Source organism: Phyllostomus hastatus, unplaced genomic scaffold (assembly GCF_019186645.2).
Source record: "Phyllostomus hastatus isolate PE091 unplaced genomic scaffold, TTU_PhHast_1.1 phas_scaffold_317, whole genome shotgun sequence".
In the NCBI taxonomy this organism is placed as follows: Eukaryota; Metazoa; Chordata; class Mammalia; order Chiroptera; family Phyllostomidae; genus Phyllostomus; species Phyllostomus hastatus.
The window spans coordinates 15,125,405-15,134,054 of NW_025334023.1; the positions used below are offsets into that span (position 1 = coordinate 15,125,405).

At 39.2% G+C, this 8,650-nt stretch overlaps 1 pseudogene; it reads right to left on the reverse strand.

Annotated features, from left to right (window-relative positions):
- Positions 1 to 1,300: 1,300 nt before the first annotated feature.
- On the reverse strand, positions 1,301 to 5,458 carry LOC123805563 (annotated as a pseudogene).
- Between the last annotated feature and the right edge of the window lie 3,192 nt (positions 5,459 to 8,650).

An 8,650-nucleotide genomic window follows, 5' to 3' on the forward strand; every position in this document is an offset into this window, starting at 1 on the left:
CCTGAATCAGCAAAGGTGAGCTTTTAGCTAATTCTTGATTTGAGAGAGAGAGAGAGAGAGAGAGAGAGAGAGAGGGAGAGAGAGAGAGGGAGAGAGAAGTGGTATACCTTAGAGGGAAAAATTAGACAAAGAGTCTCGAAAGTTCCTATTTTGTTTGCAAAGTTTTAATGTGTCAAAACAAACAAACAAACAAATAGAGTGTAGCTTTTTGGTAGCAGTTTCCCTGCTAGTTTACCCCGATGAAATGTCACTTTTATTTCACTAGTATGATTAATTCCAAGGCTTCCCTGCTATACCAACTATTCTTAATCATTTCTTCTTCTGTACACCTGCTTCATAATGTAGCCTCTTCCCTCGCCGTATTAGTCACAGGGTTCATTGAAGTAATTTATTCATCTGTCTCTGAGCATGCTCCTAGGGGTGAGCAAGGGGTGAAAGATATTCTGTAACTATATTATACAGGCCTGAAATTGGTTTCCATAAATGGTTATTGAATTGAATTGCCCCCGGTTAAAATGCAAATACCTCTGAGAACTATAAAAATATGCCCAAATCATGACCTCTCTACTAATAAAATTTAAAAATCGCTTCTAGCTTCATAGTTGGTTAAGGTTGTTTTTTCCCACACAACCTGTTAGTGATGCTGGGAAAAGGGGTGAAAGAGGGATCGGGTTTGAAGAGAGAGCCTCAGAACAGGAAGGCCTTTAAGTGTGGGAGGTTTCCTGAGAGTTAGAGGAGAGAAGGGGAAGTGAAACAGTATAAACAACTTTGACCTTCTTCATGTTTTTACCAAGAATCGGTCCTCCTTGCATTCAAGAAACTCACAGTTATTTTGAGAAGAAAAGAGTCACATAAAAAAAAATGAAAAACTGAAGAACTGTATATCCAGTTTCTAAATGCAAAACATAAGAAGTTCTATGGGGTGTAGGGAGCAAAATGCACCAAAACAGATGTAAATAGGTAAAATGTCTTATAATCACATGCATGGCTCTTTTTCATATGTATATAAATTGTGTTGTGATTAATATTATACAAATTTATGTAAAGAAATTTATAGAAATATTTAGTCAAAATGCATGTTCTTCAGCAACTGGCTCAGGTACTGCTACTACAATAGAGGAGAAATAGAGGTTGTCAAAGGCATTTACAAATTATTTAAGTGGCCATTTTGCCTTAGACAAGGTAGAGAGGACCACTGTACATCATCTTTAATCATCGCAAAAAATGAATTTCAAGCCAAACTTTACCATGTAGCTGGTGATCTTGCACAAGCCACTCTGTCTCACTGGGCTTGCCTTGACTTAATTGTTCAGGGTTGACCATGTGGCTGAGAACAATCTATCAAGAAAGAGGATTTTACAAACATGAAAGTCTCTGAATTAAATTTAGGAATGACAATTCCATTGAATAAAGACCAAAATTCCAGCCATTTGAAATTTGGGTATTTGAATTTCATCACAAAGAGGAGGGTACCTACTATTATGTCAAATATTTTGCATTACTTCTGCAAAGATTTTACTTTTTAAAATCCACATAAAAACCCAAGGTAGGTATAACAATGTGCAACTTACCATCTTGCAGACAGTCCACAGATTCTAAGTAATGGTGTCAATGTTAAACCTAGATCAATGTTCAGTCCCCCTGCTCTCTTTCACTATGCCACACACCTTATGCACCCAACTTTTTGTTGTATAAAAATAAAAGGAAAGTGCTATTCTCCATGACCTGAAAAATCTAACATTACCATAAGCCTCTACTTCCATCTACAAATTATCCCTTGAAAAACTGTAACAGCTCAAGAAGGATTTATATTATTTAACATATATTTCTTTCATTAGAAAAAGCTTGAAAGTCACGAAGCTTAAAAGTTTGCCAGAGCTCACAAAACCACAAGAAAAGATTTGCCTTTTGGGGAGCAGGGTTGATTTTAACTTCCTTTGTTTCAAAATAAGAGCAAATACCACCCCAATAGATCCCATGGCTCGCAGGGGTGTACTGCAGATCCGAGTGGAGCTGAGGGGCTGAGGGGCTCTGGAAGGTGGGGCAATGGGGACTAGTAAATTGACTCCAGGTGACCCTAAGAAAAGAGAAAATCCTTCTGTAGCTGCTGGTAACTCTTGAGGACACTGTCAGAATACATAGGTCACCCAAAGCTAGAACTGATTTCCCTTTCACGTATCTTTCTCCCCTGCTTCAAATTTCCTTGTACAAACGAAGGGTTTTGACAGAAAGGAGCAAACTGTTTTTATAAGGGAAAGAAATTTAAGTCATTTCAGTCTTGATTTGTTCTCTCTAAAAGTGGAGAATAAGGCCAAGTTTAATATCTTAGTTTTGATATGCTGAAATCAGAGTTTTAACTTTAGAAATTCATTTTCGGTTGGGATTTATGATACATTTAAAGACATTTCATATTTCTAGGGATAGACAGAAACAGGCTTATTTCTTCAAACATGGAAAGCACTAACCATTCCTGGCATTTCTGACAAGTTAATAAAGTTAAGTAGATTAACATTGTTATAAGGATTGTCTATTCCTGGAGCAAAAACATCAGGATCTCTGGAGTGGGCTGAGGAGATCAAGGGAGATTTATCGCAAAGAAAGTCAGATAAGAGAAAAATAATGCAGGAAGAGTTTTTGGTAAACTTTACTAAATAATTAATTATAAAAGATTAGGTCAAAGAATAATAAACTAAAAACTCTTTTACCGTGGTTATGACTGATGAGCAATAACCAAACACATGTTCACTAGCGCTGCCCCTCTGTCTCTCCACATTCAGACAAGATTCTCCCAAAATTTATCAGCTGGTACATCCATCCCTCATTCACTTACCTGTCCTTATCCCTCAACCTCCACTGAAAAAAAGGAAGAAGAAGAATTCAAATTGTTTTTTCCCGTCAGCTTTACTGTAAACTCAGTAAGGGCAATGTGTTACCCACTGAATGGATGAACTGACATCTTTTCAAGCTGAAGTAGCTGAAGCATTAGCAGAAGTTTCCTTACTCTGTGAAAACCTGAAGGCCTTGTCTAATCTTCAACTTTCTACTTTTTGGCTAAGAAAGTTGTTTTCATGAACAGAAGGTTTTCTCTGCTTATGGAGAAGGAATAAGGGCAAAGCTAGCTCTTGCTGTAACTGTCCAGTTTGAATTCTCTCTCTTTCCTTTCTCTTCAGTGCTTTTCTGCTCTATGTAGTTGTAAATAATTTATTTCTTCCAGGGAAAGTACTTAAATTTAGGGAAAAGGCTCAAATTTAACAGGCTCATTAGCAATTTCATTTCAATCTTTCTTTTGAACAAATACATATTTTTCATTAAAATGCAAGAAAATACAATAGTAAAATAACCCAGAGATATGCAATAGCAATTTAAGTGAAGTAAAAATATTTTAATTCTTACCAATTAATTTAAAATGCAACTGTTTTGCCTACAAAATTGATGAAAATGTAATGGATTGAGCATGTACTCTTTAGGTAAAATGTGGGTAAATAGGTACTCTGCTGTATTATTGATGGGCATAACAATGGAAATAGCCTTTCTTAGGAGTAATTTGAAAATATCAATAAAATTTTTAAGTACATGTGCTTTAATTCTGCAATTTCAAGTGTTAATGGGTCCATTATAGCATTGCTTCTAAGAGTGAATTGGGTAGTAATAAGGGCAGTTAAGTATTAATAAATTAAGGAAAATCCATTCTGTAGGATATTTTTGGAGGTTTTCAAAAATAGTAAGATATAGCTTTCAATATAGACATGGAAAGATGGCTATAATTCATAATATAAAAATAAGTTATCTGGTAAAAAATGTACTTTCATGTTTGTATATGCAAAGAAATTATGAGATAACCAGAATTTTTTGCCAAAAATGGTCAAAATACTTTATTCTTTAAATAAATTTAAACAATAAAACAAAAATTCACAAGCTGTCCCCCTGCCCAGCAGCCTCTGCCTCCTTTCCCTACCTGCAGTCCTGGGTGCTGGCTCCCTTTTTTTAATTCCACTCACAGACACTGGCATCCAGCTGAGAAAACAAAACTGCTGTAAGTACATGGGGACATGATGAAGGGACGAGGTGAATTGTTCACATTCAAGGTTAAATGGATCAAGTCTGCATTTTCTGGATTCTGGTTTCCTTTCATTAGCCAAACAGAAAACAGAAATTCTGTGGACCAGATGCTTCAAAGCCGAAGCCCCCAGGACCACTGAAGAATGCCTTGGATATTGCTTGCATCAGAATCACTCATATACATGCTCTCCTCATCCAGGTCCTACCCACTGCCACAGTGAGTCTCTTTCTTGGGATCAGAGAGGATGGTAAAAGCTTCTTTGACTTCCTTAAACTTTTTCTCCTCCTCCTCCAGCACTTCAACACTGTCTCCACTGGTACAATCTGGCTAACACATCAAGGCCCGTTTTTAATAAGCTTTCTTGATCTCATCCTCCTGAAGCATTCTTGGGTCCACTCCCAGAATCTTGTAGTAATCTTCCTTCTTACTCTTCTTCAGTTCCAGCTGTGTACTTTTTAGGAGTCATTTGTGTTCTTTTGTTTTCTTCATCTGATATTCTTTTGCATATTCTGGCACTGCCTCTTCATACTGTTCTGTGTCTACATAACATTGGACCCTTTTCAAGTTGGCTTTTGTATATGTGTCATTGTGCATCACTGCATTTGTGCAATCTTCTGTTGCATCATCTAGTTTCCTAAGCTTGGAATTAACCCTACTCAATTACAGTAGAGTTTAGCATTTGTTTTTATATTGTTTGGGTCTATCCCCAGGGCTTCTGGGTACAGTTAATATGCTAACTTGTAATTTCCTTCTTTAAAAGCTTTATTCCCATCTTCTTTCTTCACTTTAAGTGCTTCAGCATTTCTGCAAGCAGCACAGGCCTTCTCGAGGTCAGGAGTCATCCTGAGAACCTGTACAAAAAGACTGAACCACCTTCTCAGTACAATCTTCATAATAATGGCAAAGACCTGGTACCTATAGAGATTCTGCATTGGCGGAATCATTTGTAAAATGTCACTGGCCACAGATTGTGCTTCTGGATGATGACACAGCATTGCTACATGCTCTACTCTGAGAACCTGAAGCAATGGCAAACAGAGGCAAGCTCTAGGGCATAATTCACGGAGAAAACTATTTTCCAAAAATCCCACTTCCCAAAATCCATTTATGCTATTTTGTCATACTCTATGACTTCATTAGTATTCTTGAACTCTTGTGCCTGAGCATTTTTGTGATCCAATCCTAAGGCTCTCAGGTAACTGCAGCATGTTGCCATGGCATTCCTAAAGAGAGGTGGCATTGGCCCTCTTGTAGATGTCCTGGGACGAAACTGTCGTCCAACCTCACCTACTGCTGTGCATCTCCAAGAGCTTCCTGGAACCTTCCGAGTATACTCAAGGTGGCTGCGCTGTTCTCATAGTAGCTAGCATTTTCAGAACACATATCTATGACTTTCTTATAACAGTTACAAGCTTCCCTGTAATCTTTCTTGGATAGTATGCAGTCTTTGTTCCTTGAAAGACTCTGGTCCTCTCTTTGCTTATTCAAAGCAAAGGTGGGGCAACTCTGGCTCCTTTGCCACCACTAGCATATCACACTACATGGCAGCAGGTGCTGTCTTACCCACTGGGACCAGAGAGCCCAACCAGAAAAAGTTTACCAAATGGTTACTCTGAGGTGGGGGCCAGGTGAGTCTGATATGTATTCACCTTGATGTTACAAATGAGGACCATCTCTGATATCCTGGGAAGCTATGATTTTTACCACCTAAAGTTCTATATTGTAAACTCAATAAGAAAATTTTAAAGGGAAAGTTTTAACCTTAATTCATTTAAGACAACTCATTTTATTTTTCCCTCTTCTTTTTCTCCTCTGTATATGTCATCTGAGTACTTTATGTATGCTGTGCACTTTACCAGACAACCACGGTGAATGTGCAGGCACACACTTGCACACACACTACTGTCCCTGCTCTCAGAGCTAGCAGAGAGCAAATTTTATTTGTGTGCACACATGTTTTTATTCACACATTTTCACACATGCTATTATTTTGCTATTATATCTTATTACTTACTTTAATAATTTTGAATATTCCACTACAAAGGAGTCCCAAAATGTACATGATTGTTCCCTTATTGTTTGGCATTTAGAGTGTGTGTGTGTGTGTGTGTGTGTGTGTACACACACACACACACATACATACATACATACACACACACATACCCTTTCTTTGTTAAGGAATACAACATAATGAGTTTGTGGCATTCACGTACAAATTATTGAGTGTACTAAGAAAATTAAAGATAGGGTCCAAGAAATGTCAGCTAGGATCCCTCTAATTGCACAGGCAGACCCTAGAAGAGAAACTTACACTGATACTATTCACTTCTTGTGTTGGCCTCTGAAGAGCCAAGTGCTTTGCATATGTGCCTCTGTTAGTTCTCACAGCAACACTAGAGTATTAGTATCTTATTTTGATGAGAAAAGTGAGTTCAGAGAGATTTTTAAGGAAAGTATCATTCACTACCACTTACAATGAACCTCCTTTAAATTCCCTCTTTCCATTCAGGTACTTGATTAATGCTTACATAGACATCACCTTTAATCTCCCCCAAATTCCAGCTTGATATGTATGCTTATCTCAAATTTACATTTGAGGAAATTCAGAGAAAATACAGTATTCGATTCACACGAAAGACTGAATTAAAAAAAAACATTAGCCAGGATGTCAAGCAGCACTAGTAAATGATGCTATCTCACAATGAGGAGTAGGACCCCTTCCCCACCCCAAGTAGGGGAGGATCTCTCTGAAGCAGGTTTTACTTGATTATTGTTACCACAACACTAGACATTCTCTGTTCTCCTTAGGTAGGATCAAGTCATTCTCTCCCCTTCATATGTCCTCATTTTTCCCTTTCCATGACAGTGGAAACCAGAGGGATGAAAAGAACACAGGTTCAGGCTGCTGAGGTACTTGAAATAAGAGGAGCAAAGGCAAGGAGGTGGCAATGTAAGTTTAAGAAAGAGGAGAGGACAAGAATAAGCTTATTGGCATTGCATGGTGATAAGATCACCCCTAAGTAGAAGCTGTCATTTCTTACACAAAGCACCACATATTCTGCCCCTGGAAAATTCCCTAAATGAAGAAGAGGGTTTCTCCCCTCAGAAGCCATAGCCTAGAACATGTGATCTTTTTCTTGCTCTTCTGCATGTTTTCTTCCCCCCACTCTCAAAGAGAATTCAAACCTGCTTCCCCCCAGTGTCTGGGACCTTGGAGTTCAAACTGTGCATACTCCCTTATTAAAGGACAGTCTTATCACTCATTTCAGTTGAGCCTCAGGATACAGACAGACCCGCAGGCTCCTTGACTCCTCCTGGCAGGAGAGCAGTGGCTCAGGGCACAGAACTTCCAGTTATGTTTGCTCCTCATTAGATTTTGGCAATTACCAAAGTCTGAGCTAATCTTTATGCAACACCAAAGCTAATGTTATAATTTTCATTAAATTATTGTGAAGATTTTAAGTGTGACTACTAGCATAGGTGGCTATCATCATCATCATTATCATTTCATCATTATTTTACAGGTCTAAAAACCTTTATAGCTTCCACGCTGAGTAATAGTATCCATTCTTTCTGATCCACCAGTTTGAAATTCTCTCTCAAACCTTGACTCACTTCTCATCTCCTGTGACTTCCTCGGGTATGTCCCAGTTTTCTGGGTCTTTTTCCAGCCTTCAGACCACATTGCTTTTTCTGTTGCCCCTTGACACCTGGATGACAATGCCTCTGTTGTATACCATCGGGACCAATCAGAACAAGCCTGTCTTTCTTGTGCATCGGCGAGGATAAGACTACAAAACAAGCTTTTCTACCTTCTGTAATCTAAACTTTCAACCTTCTGACTCGTCACTTTCAAGCTTTCCCCAAACTTTATTGTTATATTTTTTTAAAAGGACACATATATTTTTTATTCATGTAACTGCAAATAGGAAATCACAAGAGGGGCCCCAGGCTGGGACAAATAACAGCCACCCTCCCACCCCCAGCAGAACAGGGGATGAAGGTAGTCCCTACACTCTCAACATCAACATTATCCCTGAACCCCTGCACACTTGTGCTGTGGCATCCTAGGGACAGGTCCCCACCTTCCGTGGGACTGAGGTAGTAGGTAACCCAGTGTGTTTTTGCTCCTAGTCCCTTCCCCCAAGAGCATGTTGGAGGAGGGATGTGTGGGCAGAACAGGAGGCAATAAAGATGAACATTTTACAGCTGACATGCTGGCAGCAACAACAATGCCAAATGTCTAAGGACGAATCACTGAACACAAAACAACACAACTGTCCAGAGGTCATTTGTGAAGAGGGAGAAGATGGAACCAGAACCTTGGGGGTTGAGGAGGAGCACTGGGGAGTGGGCAAGGCCAGATCCTTGTTCATAGTGACCCATGTGAGCAAAGCGGAAATCTGAGGTTTAGAGTAGAGGCAGATGGAGTAGGGAACTCAAAACTCTCTTGCCTTCTTTACTGTGTCCCAAAGGGGAATGTGCAACCTAGTGCAAGGACTAGGCAAGGTGGGGAAGGAAGGAAAGTGGGTGTGAGTTACACCTGCTGACACACAAGTTGGCAGAATATTTGGGGCCATGCAGCCCTAT